Source organism: Dendrobates tinctorius, unplaced genomic scaffold (assembly GCF_039654945.1).
Source record: "Dendrobates tinctorius isolate UK_male_01 unplaced genomic scaffold, ASM3965494v1 ptg000067l, whole genome shotgun sequence".
NCBI classification, from domain to species: Eukaryota; Metazoa; Chordata; class Amphibia; order Anura; family Dendrobatidae; genus Dendrobates; species Dendrobates tinctorius.
This window is the reverse complement of record NW_027361735.1, coordinates 8204801-8228683: the sequence shown is the minus strand read 5'-3', so window position 1 is coordinate 8228683 and position 23883 is coordinate 8204801. Positions and strand designations below refer to the sequence as shown.

The following is a 23883-nucleotide window of genomic DNA, read 5'->3' as shown; positions in this document are numbered from 1 at the left end:
GAAATGAAATGGTTAACTGTATGTAAACCATGTGTCATTTCATGTCGGGTTGGGGAATGATTTTACAAAAGCCGGCTAATGTTTCAGTGGCTATTCAGCAATGAAGAACTGTATGAATTATAAATATATATACCGGGTGAGTCATAAAGGACGGACGTTTTTAAACTAATCATAAAATCGTTAAATATAAAGGACGGATGTATTTGAAGTGGCTATAACTCACCACCAGGTGGAGGTAGAGATGTGCGGGAGGCGGGGTTATGTTTGTGAGGTGAAAGCATTGTTTTTATTTTAGTTTCAGTTTAAGCTATGGTGCCGTGGACGATAGAACATCGCGTTTTTGCGTACGACAGTTTTGTCAAGAATAATGAGTGTATCACAGCCGTTCAGCGTGAGTTTCGGCGTCATTTCAATATTCACAGAAATCAAGCTGTTCCCGCTCGTAACACTATCCTACGTTGGGTTGAAGCACTCCGTACACGAGGTACACTAATGAACAAACGACCACCGGGGGCTCCACGAACGGCACGTACCCCTGAAAATGTGGAACGCGTCAGGCAAGCCATGCTGCGTAGTCCGAGTCGATCTGCTCGGAAACATTCTTTAGAACTTGCCCTCAGTAATCGTACAGTAAGGCGTATTTTGCATTTAGACCTGCATTTCCACCCCTATAAATTGGCCATTGTGCAACAGTTGGAGCGCGGGGATTACGCAGCGCGACTGAAGTTCGCACATGAGATGGAAGCAATTATTGAGCAAAACGACAACCTTATTTTATTCATGAGTGATGAAGCTCATTTCCATGTCAATGGCATGGTTAATCAGCAGAACTGCCGTTATTGGGCCTATGAAAATCCGAAAGAATTACATGAACGACCGCTGCACAGCCCTAAGGTAACGGTGTGGTGCGCTATGGGCAAATATGGCGTGATCGGTCCGTACTTTTTCGAAGGCGATAATGGCAATACTGTTACCGTGAACTCACAACGTTATATCGCCATGATAAATAACTTCTTTGTTCCTGAGTTACGACGGCAACATATCCCCATCTCTAGTGTGTGGTTTCAACAAGATGGGGCAACGGCCCACACAGCCGGAGCAACGATGAACGTTCTTCGCCCTCTCTTCCCTGGTCGCATCATTTCCAGGTTTGGCGATATTAATTGGCCTCCTAGGTCCCCAGACCTGTCCATGTGCGATTATTACTTATGGGGTCACCTCAAATCACGTGTATACAAGCTTAAGCCTCGATCATTACAAGAACTGAAGGAAGCTATTCGAGTGGAAGTTGCCCAAATCGACAGAGTTGTGTTGGAACGTGTTGATGCCAACTTCCAAGAACGCCTTTGGAAATGCATCACTGATAATGGCCACCACATGGCAGATGTTGTTTTCCACACTTGAATTTGTCAAATGCTATTAGTATACGTAACCAAATCTGTGAATACATTTATATTTAATAAATATTTAACGATTTTATGATTAGTTTAAAAACGTCCGTCCTTTATGACTCACCCGGTATATGTGTCTATATCTATTCTTTCGTTTCTTTATTTAACCTGTCAGTGTGATTTTACTGTATTGCTAAATGAATTGCCGGCTTTTTGAAATGGACACCGGGTGCGATTTTATCGCAAGTCACACATCTGGTCCGTTTGTATTCCGATTTTTTCTCGCACTCATAGACTTGCATTGGCGAGTCCGATCCGAAAATCGGTGACGATTGCAGCATGCTGCGATTATCTCGGTCCGAGGAAAAGATCCGATAAAAAATCGAATGATGGGATTTTTTATCGCATTGCATTCGTCCGATTTATTCACTAGTGTGACTCCAGCCTTACAGTTCAGAAAAATGGTGGCCAGTTGCCATTTGCCATTCACCATTTTGCCAAGTGTGGATTTTTGTAAAATTTGAGAATTCAATACCACTCGAATATATTTGCTCATCTCTAACTTTTACAATATAAATGAAGATTTCAAGCTATTAATTTGTACCTCACTGTTTCTGCTTACTTACAGGTGGTGATGAGTGCTTAAATAGTCATGCCTCAACAGCAAGCAAAGAGATTGTTCCCTAAAGATGTTCTTGAACCTAGCTCCACAGGAGGCGGAGTTTTCTTATACTGACAAGTTTTGTAGGTAAAACATGCATGTAATAAATATTTACAACACTTGACAAGCAAGTCTTCTACCAGAGGTTGGGTTTCGCTTGTCAGCTTCTTCTAGGGCAAACTCATTGTGCCAAACCTTGAGAAAGTATTTTTGCAATAAGAAAACTGATGTGTTTGTCTCTTAAGACTTGCTCACATGGATATACAGATTGGTCCTGACGAAGCCGCGTTTTTATGCTGTATTTTTTTTACTGTATAGCAAAATGTTGTACAATGTCACATTTAACTTGAGGTTTCCTGATATGCAACAGCTCTAGACAAGACCAGTTACATATTGCTACACAAATGGCAACAACGGGATTCACGTGATATGAGACGAGTTTCCAGCTCTGAGAACTGAATTCCATAGGTTGTTACATATGACTAAACCCATGGGAATCAGTTCTGTAGCTTGAACCTCTTTAACTTCACGCAAGATGTAACCAAGGTCAGTGGAGTACTGTTTAATAAAAATGACATACCAAAATGATTGCATTGGCAAATGCACTCCCACCTATAGGTGCCACTGATCATAGTGTGTCCTCTTACTTGGCTTTGGGCAACTACCATCTCTGCAATCCTTATAGCTATGCCCCGGTTCAGGAACGATGATCCCACCAGGATTGGACTAATCCTGCTGGTGGAATTCATGAATAGTGATGAGCGAATTTGTTCGGAAAATGGTCGCCAAACATAAATACGGCATATAGCACATTTGGATTCGTGATCGGAAACAAAGCAAAATTTTATAAAATCGGTAACATTCAGTAAAAGTGCGGGAACATATTTGCATTGCCACAAAATAATTTCAATACTTTAGCAACAGTAATGGTGATGTATCATGAGCGTTTGATGAGGGGAGGGGGTTTTCAGAGCTCAGAGACGTGGCGTACTTGTAAGCACAGCACTGCAGTCATTTTTTTTCTAACTTTATGTGCGCACATTGCTGCTAGCCAATCAGGGCGCAGGAAACACCAACAATGTCCTGACTCTACAGCTTGTATCATTGGCTGCTGAAGTCACATGTCCCTCTCCACATAAATAGCGGACATCTTGTTTTAGTGCCATTTTGACACTAACAGTGCAGAGAGGCTGCTCCTGACGCTGACACTGTTAGAAGCAAGATTTTAGCTGGTTAGTTAGGCGGTTGTATATCAGTCAGATAGTGTAGCTAGCTAGTGTCCAGCGTGGCTGTAAAATTTACCTTCCCAAATATTTTTTTGGGGGGCCATTACTGAGGTCTACAGACAAAGACAACAGGGCACATGTCCTACAAGTGTGTTGTGCACTGCTTCTATAGTGCTCCATGCACGAGTATAGCATTCTAAATATTTTTTCAGTAGCTAAATGTGAAAAAGTCTGCTGTACCCCACATTTTAGCTAGTTAGATAGGTGGTTGCATGTCAGTCAGATAGTGCAGCTAGTGTCCAGTGTGGCTATTAATATTAAATTTATCTGAATAAAGTCCAAAAAAGGGGAACAGATTCGGCACTGCTGCACCACCGTGGTCTCTTAGACAACTCTAAAGAGACCCCTCACACACTATATAAACGCCACATACCCAAAGGAACGGGTGCTCAATCCTGAAGAAATAAACAAAATCCAATAATGCAATGAAAGAAGAGAGGATGGCACTCACCGTTACCAAAAGTGGAAGTCTTTATTTCATGGCTAAAAATGGATAAGCTCGGGAGCAATGCAGAGAGTGCGGACAACGGGTCCTAATGACAAGTGGCAGGAGAAAGATGCCTTTAACCACACAAACGTGGAACACCGCCTCCTGACAGCTGACATTAACAACACTCCCACTTACTAGAGTGAATGCATAGAACATTAAAATCAATGAACACATATGCACAAACAGTCAAAAACAAAAGCAAAACTTATAAATCTTAAAAAACACAAATTACAGTAAATTCAGAGAAAACGGACATTTGAATCTTTTCATTCAAGCCCAATGTACCTATTGCATTGGACCGCAATATCCATCTAGCTTCTCTTTGCAACAGGATGATTACCTCCCTGACTGGGGGGGATTAACCCTATCTAAACCCGCAAACCGCAGCGATTCTGCCTTACCGCCATGAAATTCTCTGATATCATTGATCAAATGGGGGACTCCTTTGCCAGATGAAATAGAATGAAAATGCTCCCTAAACCTGATGTATAGAGGACGGATTGTTTTACCTATATGGAAAAAACCACACGGACAGTAAAGAGTATATGCTACAAATGAGGTTTTGCAAGAAATAAACTGACGAATTTCATGCTGTATGGGACCAACTCTCGTTAAATTACCAGTAAGTTTGAATGGACAAAAAGGACAATTATTACATTTGAAGACACCCTTAGGAATGCCTGAATGTAGCCAATTATTATTGTCACTCCTATCACTCCTAACTCTATTACGGACTAACAGATCTCTTAAGTTAGCACTACGACCGCAAGCAAAAAGGGGGCCCCTCTTGACTACTTCTGCCAGCTCTTTATTTCTTTCTAGCAGGTACCAGTTTTTTCTTATCACAGATCTAATCTACTTTATCTATAGTATATATTCTTAAGGCTATGTGCACACCTTCATAAATGCTGCGGAAAATTCTGCAATATTTCCGCAACTCCCGCCGCGGGTAAAACGCATGCGAATTCGCATGCATTTTTCCCATGAAAAATAAGCGTTTTGCAAGCGTTTTTCGATTGTGGAATGCTTGTGTGGCATCGCTTGGAAATGTGATTGACAGGTTGGTCACACTTGTCAAGCATAGTACTTGACAAGTGTGACCAACTTTTTACTGTTGATGTTGTCTATGCGGCATCAATAGTAAAAAGATATAATGTTAAAAATAATAAAAAAAATAAAAAATTGTTATATACTCACCTTCCGGCGGCCCTCGCAGCCTTCCCGATCCTCGCGATGCTCCCGGCAACTCCCGTTCCCAGCGATGCCCTCCGACAATGACCCCAGATAACGTAGCATCACGCGAGGCCGCTACGTCATCACAGGTCATTGTCGCAAGGCATTGCTGGGACCGGAAGATGTTGGCAGCTTGGTGAAAGGCGAGAAGGACTTCGGGGGCTGCCGGAAGGTGAGAATATCACGATTTTTTATTTTAATTCTTTTTTTAACAGGGATATGGTACCCAGGGCCTGGAGGAGGGTCACCTCTCCTCCAGGCCCTGAGTACCATCCGCACATGATCAGCTTACTTTGCGCATGGTGGGAATAGCCACATGCGTAAAGTGAGCGGATCAATGTATTCTTATGAGTGCGGAATCGCCGCGATTCTGCACAAAGAATGAGCATGCTGCGTATTTTTCTGCGATGCGATTCCGCCACAGAAAAATACGCAGCATTAGCACAGCATTGCGGAATGCCATTGAATTCAATGGGTTGCGTTGTGTAAGCATTTTCGCGGCGAAAAAATGTGGGAAAAACGCATACAATTCGCAACATGTGCACATAGCCTAACTGTCCATGTGGTTTTTTCTATATAGGTAAAACAATCCGTCCTCTATACATCAGGTTTAGGGAGCATTTTCATTCTATTTCATCTGCTAAAGGAGTCCCCTGTTTGATCAACCATATTAGAGAATTTCATGGCAGTAAGGCAGAATCGCTGCGGTTTGCGGGTTTAGAGAGGGTTAATCCCCCCAGTCAGGGAGGTAATCATCGTAGGCTCCTGTTGCAAAGAGAAGCTAGATGGATATTGCGGTCCAATGCAATAGGTACGTTGGGCTTGAATTAAAGGATTGAAATGTCCGTTTTTCTCTGAATTTACTGTAATTTGTGTTTTTTAAGATTAATAAGTTTTGCTTTTGTTTTTAACTGTTTGTGCATATGTGTTCATTGATTTTAATGTTCTATGCATTCACTCTAGTAAGTGGAAGTGTTGTTAATGTCAGTTGTCAGGAGGCTGTGCTCCACATGTGTGTGGTTAAAGGCATCTTCTGCCACTTGTCATTAGGACCCATTGAAGCGCAGGAGTGCGAAACGGCTGTTGTCCGCGCTCTCTGCATTGCACCCGAGCCTATGCATTTTTAGCCATCCTCTCTTCTTTCGTTGCATTGTTAAATTTATCTTCCAGAATTTTTGTTTTGGGCCATTGCTGAGGTTCACAGACAAAGCCAGCAGGGCACATGTCCTACAAGTGTGTTGTGCACTGCTTCTATTGTGCTCCATGCATGAGCATAGTATTCTAAATAATATTTTTTCACTAGCTAAATGCAGGGCCACCATCAGGGCATTACTGCCCTGACTGGCGTATGCGGCCCGGTGGGAAGAGGGGGCCCGCATTGGGCCCCGTCTCATTTGCTCACCGGGCCCTACCAGCAGGCTAAACCGGGCCCTTAACGGCTTTGCGGCAGTTCAACGCTATTGACGTGCGGGCCCGCGCCCGCACGTCAATAGTTAACAGCCGCCAGCCAATCGGAGGCTGGCAGCTGAATTCAGCCACAGCGCGCATGTCGCCGGTGTCTGACGTCATTGTCAGTCGCCGGCGAGTGTGTGCTTCCGCTGCGTGGAGGGAGCTTCACCACAGGAGCGCAGCCAGGTAAGAAAAACTTGTCTTTTTATTTTTTTTGAAAGCGGCAATCTGGGGGGCCCGGGGCAGACTGTGAGACACGGGGGCAGAATGCGAGACATGGGGGCATAATGCAATACATGGGGGCATAATGCAAGACATGGGGGCAGAATGCAAGACAAGGGAGCAGAATGGACATGGGGGGGAGAATGTGAGACACGGGGCAGAATGCGAGACATGGGGGCATAATGCAATACATGGGGGCATAATGCAAGACATGGGGGCAGAATGCAAGACAAGGGAGCAGAATGGACATGGGGGAGAATGTGAGACACGGGGCAGAATGCGAGACATGGGGCAGAATGCGAGACATGGGGCAGAATGCGAGACACAGGGCAGAATGTGAGACACGGGGGGCAGACTGCGAGATACGTGGGCAGAATGAGAGACACGGGGCAGACTGTGAGACACGGGGGCAGAATGAGAGACATGGGGGCATACTGTGAGACAGGGGGCAGAATGCGAGACACGAGGGCAGAATGCGAGACACGGGGCAGAATGCGAGACACGGGGACTGAATGCGAGACATGGGGCAGAATGGACATGGGGCAGACTGTGAGACACTGGGCCAGAATGCGAGACACTGGGGCAGAATGGACATGGGGCAGAATGGACATGGGGCTGAATGCGATACACGGGGGCCAGAATGCGAGACACGGGGGCCAGAATGCTAGACACGGGGGCAGAATGGACATGGGCAGAATGGACACGGGGCAGAATGTGATACACGGGGGCAGAATGTGACAGTGAGACACAGGAGGGGGCAGAGTGGACATGGGGGAAGAATGTGACGGTGAGACACAGGTGGGGCAGAATGTGAGGCACGGGGAAGAATGTGACAGTAAGACACAGGAGGGGGCAGAATGGACACGGGGAAGAATGTGACAGTGAGACACAGGAGGGGGCAGAATGTGAGGCACGGGGCAGAATGTGACAGTATGACACAGGAGGGGGAAAAATGTGACAGTGAGACACAGGAGGGGGCAGAATGTACACTGGGCAGAATGTGACAGTAAGACACAGGATGGGGCAGAATGGACATGGGGAAGAATGTGACAGTGAGACACAGGATGGGGCAGAATGAACACAGGGGAAGAATGTGACAGTGAGACACAGGATGGGGCAGAATGAACACAGGGGAAGAATGTGACAGTGAGACACAGGAGGGGGCAGAATGTGAGGCACGGGGCAGAATGTGACAGTAAGACACAGGAGGGGACAAAATGTGACAGTGAGACACAGGAGGGGGCAGAGTGGACATGGGGGAAGAATGTGACAGTGAGACACAGGTGGGGCAGAATGTGAGGCACGGGGCAGAATGTGACAGTAAGACACAGGAGGGGGCAGAATGGACACGGGGGAAGAATGTGACAGTGAGACACAGGAGGGGGCAGAATGTGAGGCACGGGGCAGAATGTGACAGTATGACACAGGAGGGGGAAAAATGTGACAGTGAGACACAGGAGGGGGCAGAATGTACACTGGGCATAATGTGACAGTAAGACACAGGATGGGGCAGAATGAACACGGGAAGAATGTGACAGTGAGACACAGGAGGGGGCAGAATGTGAGGCATGGGGCAGAATGTGACAGTAAGACACAGGAGGGGACAAAATGTGACAGTGAGACACAGGAGGGGGCAGAATGGATACGGGGGCAGAATGTGACAGTAAGACACAGGAAAGGGCAGAATGTGACAGTGAGACACAGGAGGGGGCAGAATGGACATGGGCAGAATGTGGCAGTAAGACACAGGAGTGGGCAGAATGTGAGAGTGAGACAAAGGAGGGGGCAGAATGGACATGGGGCAGAATGAGACAGTGAGACAGAGGAGGGGACAGAATGTGAGACACAGGAGGGGGCAGAATGTGAGGCACGGTGGCAGAATGTGACAGTAAGACTCAGCAGGGGGGCAGAATGTGACAGTTTGACACAGGAGGGGGCAGAATGGACATGGGGCAGAATGTGACAGTGAGACACAGGAGGGGGCAGAATGTGAGGCACAGGGCAGAATGTGACAGTAAGACACAGGAGGGGGCAGAATGTGACAGTGAGACACAGGAGGGGGCAGGATGGGAGACACATGGTGCAGGATCATGGGGCAGGATGGATATGATGTAGACAGATGGGGCAGGATCGGGAGCTCATATGGGGGGCAGAATGGATACTCATGAGGGCAGGATGAGAGAACATATGGCTGGAGCCAGGAATGAGACACATGGGGGTCAGGATGGGGGATATTATTACCATAGGGGCTAATTAAGGGATATTATTACTGCAGTGATGTATTTATTTTATTTTTTTGAGAATACGGTTTTAAACGGGGGAGGTCCTGTTACTGTGCAGAGCGACACTATGTCGTCTTTCTTTCTTCATCTGGTGTATTGTAGAAGTTGGGAAAAAATTAAGTAATGTGTTCTGCAAGTGGAGCTCTAGATAACTGTGTTATTTCCTGCAGAGACGAGCCGTGGAAGATGTGATAGCGGTCTGTGCTGGATGAAAGATGAAAAGCGAAGCTGAAGGACTTCACCTAGAGACGTCATTGGTGAGTCAATGTGTTACCTGTACACTGACGCTATATTCAGAGTGCCTTTGTACAGTGTCACCAATGATCACTGTACTACCTGTACACTGGCACTATATACAGAGCTCATGTGTATAATGTCACTGGTGATCACTGTATTACCTGTACACAGACACTGCATACTATGTACTGATCTCCTGTGTATAATGCCACTTATGGTGATAGTATTATTTTTTTTTTATATTAATGATCAGTATTGTAGTATTCAGTCACCATGTGGTAGTAATATGTGGTCTGGTCATGGTGCGGTGGTATTTGTCTCTTGTATGTGCTATTATTCTGTCACTGTGGTGGTAATATGTGGTCTGGTCATGGTGTAACTGTATTTGTTCCCTGTATGTGGTATTATAGGTCACAATGTGATGGTAATATGTGGTCTGGACATGGTGCGGTGGTATTTGTCCCTTTGGATGAGATATTATTGGTCATTTAAAAAATTGAAAAATAAATAAAAAATATACCTAAATTGTATTGGATATTTTAACAAATGTTTAATAGGATAGAGTAGAGTTGGGCCTGGCCAAAAGAGTCTACCTTGTCGTGGTGGCAGATTTAAAAAATCTTTTGCCCAAAACAAGAGCTGCTGGCTATGTGTGTGATCTGGAGATGGGAACTGTTTTAATGTGTGATTGGTGAGAAGTGGAGTTTTTCCAAGAGAGAGTGGTCGGACTGTGGACAATTCGAGGGGTTGGAGCCTTGGCGGAGTCTCAAGGGGGCCACAAACATTTTGCCAGTATGGGGCCCCAAAATTCCTAGTGGCAGCCCTGCATAAGAAAACAGAATGGGAGTGCAAAATGAATAATGTGAAGTGGATTTTCCTGTGCCCATCCAGTACCTGGGTTCAAAGCCATATTGGGGTGCAGATGACTTGGTAGCAGGGCAGGCCTTGCAGTCAATGCATAAGAAAACTGTATGGGAGTACGAAATGAATAATGTGAAGTGGACTTTCCGGTGGCCATCCAGTATGTGGCTTGAAAAGCTTATTGGGGTGCATATAACTTTGGGACAAGACAGACCCTGCATTCAATACATTTTTTCTGGAAGCCCTCCTGTGCGTCTTGTGAAAGGGGTATTGTCGTGCATCGTAATTCTTGGCAACCCATGCACTCACTGCATAGGCAATAACAGTTTAGGAGACCCACTGTTTAATAATGGCCCTTTAAGAAGATTAATGCCGCCTGATGCCCCGGTAAAAATGGGCTCTGTGACTTTAAGAGTCCCTCCTTTATAAATTATTATTATTATACATTTTTATAGTGACATTTACTCCAGGGCGCTTTACCTGTGAAAAGGGGCAAATATAGATAAGTACAATAAACATGAGCAATACAAGACACACATAAGTACAGAAGGAGAGAGGACCCTGCCCGCAAGGGCTCACAGTCTACAGGGGATGGGTGAGGATACATTAGGAGAGGGTAGAGCTGGTCGTGCAGCAGTTCAGTAGACTGAGGATCACTGCAGGTTATAGGCTTGTTGGAAGAAGAGGGTCTTCATGTTCTTTTTGAAGGTTTCCATGGTAGGCGAGAGTCTGATGTGTTCGGGTAGATAATTCCAGAGCATGGGGGAAGTGCGGGAGAAATATTGTATGCGGTTGTGGGAAGAAGAGATAAGAGGGGAGTAGAGAAGGAGATCTTGAGAGGATCGAAGGTTGCGTGTGGGTAAGTCCTGGGAGACCATGTCACAGATGTGTGGAGGAGACAGGTTGTGGTTGGCTTTGTATGTCATAGTTAGGGTTTTAAACTAGAGCCTCTGGATGATAGGAAGCCAATGAAGGGCTTGGCATAGGGGAGAGGCTGGGAAATAATGGGGGAGACAGGTGGATTAGTCGGGCAGCAGAATGTAGGATGGATTGAAGTGGTGCCAGAGTGCAGGAGGGGAGGCCAGAGAGGAGGAGGTTGCATAGTCGAGGCGGGAGATGATAAGGGCATGCACTAGTGTTTTTGTGGTTTCATGGTCAAGGAATGCACAGATCCAGGAAATATTTTTGAGTTTGAGACGGCAGGAGGAGGCTAAGGTTTGGATATGTGACTTGAAAGAGAGGGCAGAGTCAAGGATCACCCTAAGGCACTGAGCATGCGGGACTAGGGAAAGTGAACAACCATTGACATTGATGGATAGGTCTGGTGGAGGGGTAGAGTGAGATGGGAAAAAGATTATGAGTTCTGTTTTTTCCATGTTCAGTATTAGAAAGTGAGCAGAGAAGAAAGCTGAAATAGCGGACAGACATTGTAGGATTTTGGTTAGTAAGGAGGTGAGGTCAGGTCCAGCTAGGTAGATCTGCGTGTCATCGGCATAGAGATGATACTGCAAACCGTTGGATTCTATGAGCTGTAACAGGCCGAAGGTATAGACGGAAAAGAGTAGGGGTCCTAGAACTGAGCCTTCAGGAACACCGAGAGACAGGGGGCGAGGTGAGGAGGTGGTGAGGGAGAGGGAGACACTGAATGTGTGGTCTGTTAGATATGATGAGATCCAGGACAGGGCCAAGCCTGTGATGCCCAGAGATGAGAGAATCTGGAGCAGGAGGGAATGGTCCACAGTGTCAAAGGCAGAAGACAGGTCCAGGAGGAGGACAGAGTAGTGTTGCTTGGTCTTGGTGGTTAGTAGGTTGTTGGTGACTTTAGTTAGGGCAGTTTCAGTTGAGTGATGAAGTCTGAAGCCTGATTGTAAATGGTCAAAGAGGGAGCAGGAGGAGAGGTGGGAGGACAATTCAAGATGGACATGCTGTTCCAATAGTTTTGAGGCATAAGGGAGGAGAGATATTGGGCGATAGCAAGACACAGAGGATGGGTCAAGGGAGGTCTTTTTGAGGATGGGTGTGATCGAGGCATGTTTGAAAGATGAGGGGAACACACCATTTGTAAGTGAGAGGTTGAAGAGGTGTGTTACAGTAAGGATGAAGACTGTGGCGAGGTTAGGGATGAGGTGGGATGGGAGCGGGTCAAGCGTGCAAGTGGTGAGGTGTGATCTTGAAAGGAGTGTGGAGAGCTGATCTTCTGTCATGGTGGAGAAGTTGGTTTTTGAGAAACAAGATGTGTCTGCTTATGTGTCACACACCACATTGGCAGCTAAAATGTTAAATGTTACAATGACATTTCCAAGTAAATGCATTTGTATTGGTTGAAAGCAATGTTAAAGTTGAAAAACGCTTCAAAAACCCTGCGTCTGAACATAGCCCAAGTGTGGGAGTAACATTTTGGTCTGGGGTTAATTATTTTACCTTATATACAAGTCATTAACCTGGAAAGGATGTACCTTAACATATCTCCCAGCAAAATCCGTTTTGGTTTCGTTTTGGTATGTTTTTTGGTGTGCCGGTAGAAATGGCATGAAACTCTGGCAACATTGTTTAAAGCTGTGAACTAGGAGTCAGAAATGCTTCCAGGGGCGATCCCCATGATGTCCCCGTGTCATTTGAGCAGTGTTTCCATCATTTTCAGATGTTTTTAGACCTTAAAAGGACCCCCGGGGGATCGCAGTAAAAATTCTCGGGTCACCCTTAGACTTACATTGGGCCCGTTGTTCTGACTGAGTACCCGAGTATTCCAATTTGCTTGACCCAAGCAACGAGCACCCGAGCATTTTAGTACTCACTCATCACTAGCCGGGAGAGCTCTGTGACCGCTCCTGGCACTTAGTGCCGGTGTCAGCTGTGAGAATCAGCTGACACCTGGCTGCAATCAGCCGCACACCACGCGAGTGCGCGGCCGATCGCGATGACATACTATCCCATCCATGGTCAGACAAGCCCAGGGCACATGGACGGGTGGTGTAACCACGTATCAGACTGACCACGCAATGGGTTATAACCACGCACCAGACTGGCGTATGTGCAGACTAATAGCAAGCATAAATAGCTAGTGTACCTTTCCTGCCAGTCCTACCTTGTGTATGAAAAAGCTGTCGTTAATACTGTTCTACTGTTCGGGTACAGCTATCCGATAGCGCTATCCAGGAAGAAAGTGAAAGGGTAGAGCTATCCCATAGCTCTATTCCTAAAGGAAATAAATGGGTAGAGCTATCCCTCAATGTTCCTGAGCGTAAGCTATTTCACATGGTTGAGCGCACTTGGGATCTGCCCCAAAGGCCCTGCCCATGCCCAATGTTTGGTCCGTAGACCGTGGCTAGGAGTTAGTCCCGCTTTTGTGTAATAATAATGATGATGAGGGGCCCTTGACTCACGAAGAGTGGACCTTCAGTCCTCAGGAGAGGAAAACCCTCCAGTGGAGGAAACTTCTAGGGAACCATGGCTGAAAGGCTGCACTTCCCTTAAGCTGTAGATGTTCATTGATGAGAACAAAGACTGAGCCCAGAATCTGCCTCATTGTGCAGCAGATAATTATGAGATTATGATTATATCTAGCTGCAGAAAGCCCATGAAATATTTTATCCACTGATGAGAACAGAGACCGAGCCCGGAATCTTTCTTGCATGCAGCAAGTTTCTCACTTTATCCATAAGTGCGTCTAGCTGTGGAATGTCCAGTAAATATATCCAGTGGTATAGAACAGAGACCCAGCCCGGAATCTGTCTAGTTCTGCAGTAGGAAACTCACTTGTTTTGTGAGTGTGTCTAGCTGCAGAAAGTCCAGTAACATCGTACTCAATGGTTGAGAACAGAGACCGAGCCCGGAATCTGCCTCGTTGTGCAGTAGGACACCCACTTGTTCAGTGAGTGTGTCTAGCTGCGGAAAGTCCAGTAATGTTGTATCCAATGGTGGAGAACAGAGACCGAGCCCGGAATCTGCCTCGTTGTGCAGTAGGATACCCACTTGTTCAGTGAGTGTGTCTAGCTGCGATAAGTCCAGTAATGTTGTATCCAATGGTGGAGAACAGAGACCGAGCCCAGAATCTGCCTCTTTTTGCTGATAAGAAACTACAAAAGGAAATCAGTGCATAGATGTCCAGAGTATGGTATAAGGTCGCAAATCTTTATTAAATAGCACAGGTAAAAATAGCACAAACCATGGCAAACACAGGTGACACAAGAAAAAGCGGAGCTAAAGGGTATACAGTGTCAAATTGCTCACTCTACCCATTATCAAAAGTAAACGCCTGGTGGTGTAGATGAATTAGTGTCAAAAATTGTAACAAAAAAAGTAACAAGCGGACCAGTTAGAAAGCAATAGGGGGTAAAATCCCCAACTGGACGGCCAGATAATAAAAGATGAAGTTACAAGAACACAAAAACATTAGTAAAACATACCAGGGGGGAATGGGAGAGACACTGAATCTCAAGCTCAGCAGACCCGACGTACGTTTTGGAAATGATCTTCCTTCCTCAGGAAGATAAGGGGGCCCCTGAGGAAGGAAGATCATTTGATGATGAGGGGAGATACATTATTTTATGAGGTGGACTGCATTATATTCTATGAGGGAGGCAACATTATATTCTATGAGGGGGCTGCTTTATATTCCATGAGGGAGGCTACATTATATTCTTTGAGGGAGGGTACATTATATTCTATGAGGGGGGCTGCATTATATTCCATGAGGGAGGCTACATTATATTCTATGAGGGAGGCTACATTATATTATATGAGCGAGGCTACATTATATTCTATGAGGGGTCTACCCCAACCCCTCTACATGATTAAGACATGTACTACCTTACATTATACCCTGATATTAGCGTGTTTTACCACACAATTGGTGGTCTTGTATTTATTTCTATGTAGCTACATAGTGGGCCCCAAGAATGATTTTCTCTGATGGGCCCAAAGTGCTCTAGTCTGATGCTGATAGGGAGATAAATGTATCATAAATGCCATGATATAAAATACAGTAATATATACAGATGTATAAGATGTCCATAATGGGTGGAGAGTACAATTACTGAAATATGACTTGCTAGCTGGGTCCAGTATCACCATAAGTGGTCAGATTATGCATACCATTTCGAATAGACTAAGGCCGGTTCACATTAGCATTTCAGTCAGCAGCATGGTGCTGTGTACGTCTTTGCTTAAGCTTCGCCTACCTCCACATGAGTCCTGTGTAACTATCTTTAACATTGTGTCCTCAGGGACATGCGATGTATGCGGATGCGTCCGCGTGCGTTGTTTTGAAGTGCCCTCTGAACGCAACATGTTGCGTCCCCATGTGTTCGGCGGGCACGTCAAAACGACGCACGCAGGCGCATCCGCATACAACGCATGTCCCTTCGTACACCATATTAAAGATAGGTACGCAGGACGCATGCGGAAGTAGGTGGAGCTTAAGGAAAGAAGTACGCAGCACCACTCTGCGGACTGAAACGCTATTGTGAACCTAGCCTAAATGAATTAAGAAAGAATGTAACACAGAGTGAATCACAGAGCAGAAATAAATGTAGGACAGCATGGAAGGTAATGGAAATAGGGCAGAGAATACGGAGCCAAGTAGAGCACAAAATAAAACAGCAGAATAAAGATAACAACAAATATAACTTCTTAGTGGACATCTGGAGTTCTAAGTATATAGTAGTGCTTTTAGAAGTAGTAAACGGGATAGAAAAGTACACCCATCAATATATGCCAGTTAGATTAAATACCCTGTATAATGTGGGAGAGGAAACTCACTCCTGTGCCTAGATCATGTATGCCTGATGTGAGGAAGCTGTTATAAAAATGGTAGTGCTGTTCACTGGACTGGAAGGGTGTCACGTAGTCCACACTTTTCAGTGGAGTATCACTCTGATCATGACGTAGGGTCAGCGCGACGAGGTTAGGGTGATGTAGATCATATACATCACCTATTGGGAGTAATGGACCATGTCACGGAGTGTTACCATGGGGCGAGTGAAGATCCAGTGTGGCGCCCCTGAGGGTTCAGTTGCCACATAGGTACTGCACCTCCTCCTGAGGTGTGGTGCCCCACCATCCAGGTAAGTTGGAGGCTCCTGACCACATTCCAACACCTGCACCCATCATCACAAAGTAGTGTAGCAAAGCCACATTGCGGCTCCCTGCTTGGAGTGTAGCAGAGCACCTTTGGTGGCTCCCTGCTTGGAACACGAAACGTGCTGGGAGGCGGGTGGAGTTAGAATGCATAAAAGAGTGGGAAGGTTTAGAAGTTCAGTCAGTCAGTCAGTTGAGTGGAGAGAGTGAGGAGTGAAGATCCCTGGGAGAGGGATGGAGGAAGGAGGTGCTGCAGCAGATCTCAGTGACCTGGGTCTGCTAAGGGTCCTAAAGCAGACACCGGTGGAGTAGTGGGCTGTAAATGCACTACTCCCATCTAAGACTTGGGGGCACAACAGCAACTTGGATAGTGAGCCGAGACTTAGGAGAAAGGAGTCCCCGAAGCAGGCTACAGCTGTCTGCTGTACAAGTATAGTTCTTGGGAACATCTGTCAGGAGGAACTCCAGTGTAACTCAGTACTAGGAATACTTCACACCAAAGGCACTATAAGAGGAGATGTTCAGAAAGGCACATGTTGGTGGAGTGTTGGAAGGGAGCATTCCATCTGACCTGGAGGTTGACTGAGTCCCTGACCCGGAGGACACAGCACGGAGGCAGGCACTTGTGTGTACTACAGACTGTGAGTAAAGCTTTGGAAGTACAAGCCTTGGAGTCCTCCATTTATTCTTGCGCCAACACACCCTGTACCGCTACATCTGGGTACCTGCTTCTACACTGCCTCTGCCTCACCTCTACCCGTACATCTACACTGCCCTGGGACTACAGCTCCACCTGTGGGGAGCTTCACCATCTTGGCTGCAACACACCACCAGCCCCAGAGGATCTGCATGCAGCGTTGGCTTAACATCTCACTTGCCGAGCATCACAGGTGGCGTCACAAACTATTCATTCAAACAATTACATTTCACCATTTCAATTCCCCCATTACTTGGGCGCCCAGGGCCACGGACCGGGTCACCGCCGCTGTGACACATCCCGCTGACACCGGCCCGGTACCGAGTACCCCACAGCCCTGGGAGGGCGACCCACGTGCATGTGCTGAAGACTGGGTTGTATAATAGGAAAGTATGTTGTGTTGTAGGATCATAAGGTATTCCAGTGTACATTGCGGAAAAAAGTATTTAGTCAGCCACCAACTGTGCAAGTTCTCCCACTTAAAAAGACGAGAGAGGCCTGTAATTGACATCATAGGTAGACCACAACTATGAGAGTCAAAATGAGAAAACAAATCCATTAAATCACCTTGTCTGATTTATTTTTCAAATTATGGTGGAAAGTAAGTATTTGGTCATGAACAAAAGTTCATATCAATATTTTGTTATGTATCCTTTGTTAGCAATGACAGAGGTCAAATGTTTTTTGTAAGTCTTCACAAGGTTGGCACACACTGTTGGTGGTATGTTGGCCCATTCCTCCATGCAGATCTCCTCTAGAGCAGTAATGTTTTGGGCCTGTCGCTGGGCAACACGAACTTTCAAATCCCTCCAAAGATTTTCTATGGGGTTGAGATCTGGAGACTGGCTAGGCCACTCCAGGACCTTCATATGCTTCTTACAAAACCACTCCTTCATTGCCCTGGCAGTGTGCTTGGGATCATTATCATGCTGAAAGACCCATCCATGTTCCATCTTCAATTCCCATGCTGATGAGGTTTGCACTCAAAATCTCATGATAAATGGCCCCATTCATTCTTTCATGTACACGAATCAGTAGTCCTGGTCCCTTTGCAGAGAAACAGCCCCAAAGCATGATGTTGCCACCTCCATGCTTCACAGTAGGTATGGTGTTCTTTGGATGCAACTCAGAATTCTGACTCCTCCAAACACGACGAGTTTTGTTTGTACCAAACAGTTCTAGTTTGGTTTCACCAGACCATATTGCAGTCTCCCAATACTCTTCTAGATAATCCAGATGCTTTCTAGCAAACTTCAGATGGGCCCGGACATGTACTGGCTTAAGCAGGGGGACACGTCTGGTACTGCAGGATCTGAGTCCCTGGGGGAGTAGTGTGTTACTGATGGTAGCCTTTCTTATGGTGGTCCCAGCTCTATGCAGATTATTCAATAGACCCCACGTGTGGATCTGGGATTTCTGCTCACAGTTCTTGTGATCATTTTGACCCCACGGGGTGAGATCTTGCGTGAAGCCCCAGATTGAGGGAGATTATCAGTGGTCTTGTATGTCTTCCATTTTCTTATTATTGCTTCCACAGTTGATTTCATCACACCAAGCTGCTTGCCTATTGCAAATTCAGTCTTCCCAGCCTGGTTCAGGGCTACAATTTTGTTTCTGGTGTCCTTTGACAGCTCTTTGGTCTTCACCATAGTGGAGTTTGGAGTCAGACTGTTTGAGGGTGTGCACAGGTGTCTTTTATACTGATAACAAGTTCAAAGAGGTGCTATTACTACAGGTAATGAGTGGAGGAAAGAGGAGACTCTTAAAGAAGTTACCGGTCTGTGAGACACAGAAATCTTGCATGTTTTTAGGTGACCAAATACTTATTTTCCACCATAATTTGCTAAATAAATCTTACCAAATCAGACAAGGTGATTTTCTGGATTTGTTTTCTCATTTTGACGCTAATTTTTGTTACCCCTTATAATAAATCATAATGACAAGTGCATAAATAAATAATTACATGCATGTGCAAAAAAAGGGTGTATTACCTCAATGTATATGCACAAACTTGCCAAATATACCCAAAATAAATAATGTGCCCATCAAAGTGAAATAAGTGGAACTGGATACTGATGCAAGAAAATAGGGGCTAAAGTCAATCCCATACATATAGCAGCATTTGTAAAACGAGACTTACATCAAGCCAGTGGCTGTCAAAATCACCCCAACACACGTTTCGTGTCTCACTTTATCAGGAGGTGTGTCACATGCGCGTAATTATTTATTTATGCACTTGTGATTATGATTTATTATAAGGGGTCTTTTTATTAAACATTTGTATAAGTTTTTACACTTCATATTTTCATTTCCCATGTTTTTGTAGACTTTTTTTGCACATATACCTTATTATAATTGCAGATTTTGCACATACATATTGAAAAGGGAATTGTGCAATTTTTTGTAACATGGTTTATTATATATACCAGTGGCAGTGTCATATTTTTGTGGTATAGTGGCCTCTGTTATGCGATGCAATTTTTATTATATGGAATTTTTTGAATAAATATTTATATTTTTGGATTATACTCTGGGTTGTTTTCCTTGGTATTATTTACTAGTTTGAGTTATCTGTCCAACTCTATTGTTTTATGGACATTATTGTAACAAGTTTTCCCATTGTGGAAGTAGTTTGATGTGGTTCCCACCACGTCAGTGCCTAGGACCTGTCCAGTTACCTGAAAGCATAGTGGTGATACAGAGTTTCTGGCATGGGAGTAGTGGGATAATGGTAGCCATGTTTTGTCACATCAGATGGTTGATTTGTTGCTATCAATACGGTCCCTCACGTATTAGGTAGTATCACCAAAATAGAGACTGCAGGACATTTATCACCTACACCACAAAATTGGAGTCACAGGTGAAATATCTTTAATGAGGTATGTTTTACCTGTTTGGGCATGCGTGACATGGGTTGATTTAATGAAGTTAGAACAAGGGAATATCCCACATTTCCCCTGGTACCCAGAAAATGTTGGGTAGGTAGTTTCTGTAGGCTCCATATTTCTGCTTGCACTTAATGTTCTTTTATGTTGCAAGGTATCTTGGTGCACATAAGGACTGGAGATTTAATTTCTTCGATGTTGAGGTAGGTCCTGGTAAGTAATGGCCAATGTTTACGAATGATCATGTGAATTTTTGGCATCAGGGGCTGGTATGTACAAACGGAACCCGTTCCAATTTATCTTGTCAGCTTTATCTTGGCTTGTTATCAAAATATAGAGTGGTCCCCACATAGTTTTTTTAATTATTTATTTTAATAATTTAAAAAAACAAAAACAGGTACCCCATTTTTGACAACCAGACAAGCTAAAGTAGTCAGCGGGGGACTGGAATTCTCAGACTGATAAGGGGCCATAGACATTGCCCCCCCAGCCTAAAAATAGCATCCCCCAGCCTCCCCAGAAAAGGCGCAATTCTGGCACTTTGCTCTGATATTGTCACTTGCCTTGGTGCGTTCGGCAAGTGGAGTAATAGTTGTGGGGTTGATGTCAGCTTTGTAATGCCACTATAAGACGCCCCCATTACTAACCCCATAGTCACATTGTAATAAAAACACAGCAAGTATACAGTCTTTTATTTGAAATAAAACTCTTCACCCTCTTTTACCCTTTCATTTTCAAAAACATCCCATCAATGATGCGACTGGCCACTATGCCAGCCAGAGCACACTGAGCAGAGTGTGAGAAGCTCTGCCTGTGACCAGGTGTTTTCCGAGCAAACTCAGGTGCTAACCGAGTGTCTTCGGTGTGATCCAATAATATGTTCCAGTCTCCGCGTCTGCATGTCTTGCAACTGTTCGACAGCCGCAAAACATGCATAGATTGCTTGTTTGTTAGCCATGAGACATGGAGGTGTGGAGACTCGAACATATGCCAGCACGCCAAAGTCACTCGGTTAGCACCCGATAACACCTTATCCGAGCATGTTCACTCATCACTAATGAAGACTTATGCTATTTTTGAATTAAAGTGACTTTTACAAGTTTCAAGAAAAAAAAGCTGATACAGATATTCCACCCAAAGGAAATGAAGCAATAAACACTACGGTAATTAATAAGGGAATGAGTTAATTATAATTCTTTCCATCAATGACAATCATGCTGCAGTAAATGTTTCTATGATGCTAAATGGACTGAGTTATTATCAAGTTTGCTTTTCTTCAGGTTCCAGTGGTTTCCTATCAATGCTTCAATGAAAAGTTGGTGAACAGTAATGGTCGGGATGCTATAACCCTGATATATGTTCTGTGCGTAAAGGACTGTTTGGAGTTTTATGGTGGCTATAGAAAGTGAAGATGTGTCAAGATTAACCCTGCAAAGCATACAAGAATGACAAGACTCCAGTGCTGAAAACCCAGAGAAATTCCAGAAATAACCAAACCAATACAATGTCCAAAGTTCAAGTTGCTAAGAGGAAGTTGTTGCCATTTAGATTTTTGAATACCGGTAATTATTAATTAAATAATTATTTATTTATAAGCAATATAAAATGCCATGTTTAAGTATGTTTTTATTTATTAATTTTTTTCTGTAGCTGTTGGGAGCTGCCACTTTTATTTGCTGTTGTGTGTCACTGCACAACATTTTCACATCACCAATTCGGCATCCCCAGCCACAGGAGACTGTGGGTGGTGTAAGGCTAGGCTCACATTGCGTTAATACAGTCCTTTCAACGCATAGCGTTGACGGACTGCATTAACGCTACTTTCATTTTGTGATCGCGTTTAGCAATCACGCTAGCGCAGCTGCCCTGTCTGTGCTAGCGGTGACGGACCCCCGAACTCTGCAGCCCGCATCCGAGGGTCCGTCACAGAATGACGGCACATGGTGAACGTATGCTGATTAAGGCATGCGTTAGGCTGGTTTCACATTTGCGTTTTTTAGCGCTGGAAAAAAACGCTAACCTGCGCATGCGTTTTTTCCCCTATATTTAACATGGGTGCGCATACCTGCGCGCTTGTAAGCGCATGTATGCGATTTTCATGCGCTGCGTTTTTTTGGGGTGTGCGATTGGATTTTCCAGACGCAGCATGTTGCATTTTTTGGCCCTGCAAAAAAGCGCATGCGCACATATGCGCACGTTTTGCGCTAAAAATGGCCATTATAGCCTATGGATGCGCATATGTGCGCACTGGCATGCTCATGTAAGCGTTTTTTTGCATATGCGTTTTTTTTTTTAACCATGGAATTTAGGGGTTTGGGTTAGAGTTAGGGTTAGTTAAGGGGTTTAGGGTTAGGGTTAGGGTCAGGGTCAGGGTTAGGGTTGGGTTTTGGGTCAGGGTTAGGGTTAAGTATGGTTTGGTTAAGGGTTAGGGTCAGGGTTAGGGTCAGGATTAGGGTTAAGTATGGTTTTGTTAAGGGTTAGGGTCAGGGTTAGGGTTAGGGTTAGGGTTAGGGTTAGGGTTAGGGTCAGGGTTAGGGTTAGGGTCAGGGTTAGGGTTAAGTATGGTTTTGTTAAGGATTAGGGTCAGGGTTAGGGTCAGGATTAGGGTTAAGTATGGTTTGGTTAAGGGTTAGGGTCAGGGTTAGGGTTAGGGTTAGGGTTAGGGTCAGGGTTAGGGTTAGGGTCAGGGTTAGGGTTAAGTATGGTTTTGTTAAGGGTTAGGGTCAGGGTTAGGGTTAGGGTTAGGGTCAGGGTTAGGGTTAGGGTTAGGGTTAGGGTCAGGGTTAGGGTCAGGATTAGGGTTAAGTATGGTTTGGTTAAGGGTTAGGGTCAGGGTTAGGGTTAGGGTTAGGGTTAGGGTCAGGGTTAGGGTTAAGTATGGTTTTGTTAAGGGTTAGGGTCAGGGTTAGGGTTAGGGTTAGGGTCAGGGTTAGGGTTAGGGTTAGGGTTAGGGTTAGGGTCAGGGTTAGGGTTAGGGTTAGGGTCAGGGTTAGGGTTAGGGTTAGGGTTAGTTAGGGTTTAGGGTTTGGGTTAGGGTTAAGTATGATTTGGTTAAGGGTTAGGGTCAGGGTTAGGGTTAGGGTTAGGGTCAGGGTTAGGGTTAGTAAAGTCATGGTTTGGGTAGTGTGAGGGGCCACCTAAAAATGTTGGAAAAAAACGCAAACGCGGTAAAAACGCACTAAAAACGCATACAAACGCTTAAAAACGCTGCGTTTTTTTCATGCATGCTCATAAAAATGCTTGAAAAAAACGCAGCAGTTGTATGCTTTTGTATGCGTTTTTTCTATGCGTTTTTTTGCGGGAAAAACGCGCTGCAAAAAAAAGCAAGTGTGAAACTAGCCTTAGCGATGCGCTACATAATGGTGGCTGCGCTAATGCATCTGTTACATAGCGTCCGGTCCGGGTCCGATGGGTGTCGCGGTCCGGGTCGGGTGCCTCCCATCTTGTAACGATGCGTCCTCTTCTTTGCTTCCTGTCGCGGCTCCGGCGCAGGCGTACTGCTTTGCCCTGTTGAGGGCAGAGCAGAGTACTGCAGTTTGCAGGCGCCGGACCTCTCTGACCCCGCGTGTTCCAATTCACCAAACAATTTTGCCCCTATCTACATAACGGGGAAAAAGTGAAAGGAAAAGTGTTCGAGGCAAATTGACAGCTGCCAGATGTGAAGAAGGGGGACTGAAAGAATGTGAGCGATGGCGCCAAAGAGTTACCGTACAGTTGCTAAGGTGAGGCCCTGACATGGGATACTCACCACACACGGGGATATGAACACACACAAAATGCGCCACACACTACCATGTGCTTCAACACATATACCACCCTCAGCACACATTTCACCACACATACACTAACCTCGCCACATAAAAGTCGAAACACAAAAGTCGCCACTCAAAACTCGCCACACTGTCCCAGAGCTGTTTAAAAGATGAAAAATGAGCTGTGATTGGTTGCCATCAGCAACAGTTTTCTTTGTAGACAGTTGTGGTAACTGAGGCCTATTATTCTTATCATTTCTATGGTGTTATCGTCCTTCTGTAAAGCTGGAAATAACACAATTTATTACCATGCCAACACAGACCACCCTCTGACACAGACTGCAGGGGGAGCCCAGTAT

General features: G+C 45.1%; 1 long non-coding RNA gene across 1 annotated transcript in view; it reads left to right on the top strand.

Annotated features, from left to right (window-relative positions):
* LOC141095142 (uncharacterized) overlaps window positions 1-21378 on the top strand; it is a 29267-nt gene extending 7889 nt beyond the window's left edge. Inside the window, exons 2-3 of the long non-coding RNA XR_012233320.1 lie at window positions 2020-2139; window positions 21053-21378. This is a non-coding gene — a long non-coding RNA (uncharacterized lncRNA). The remainder of the gene's footprint in view (window positions 1-2019; window positions 2140-21052) is intronic.
* The last annotated feature ends 2505 nt before the right edge of the window (window positions 21379-23883 follow it).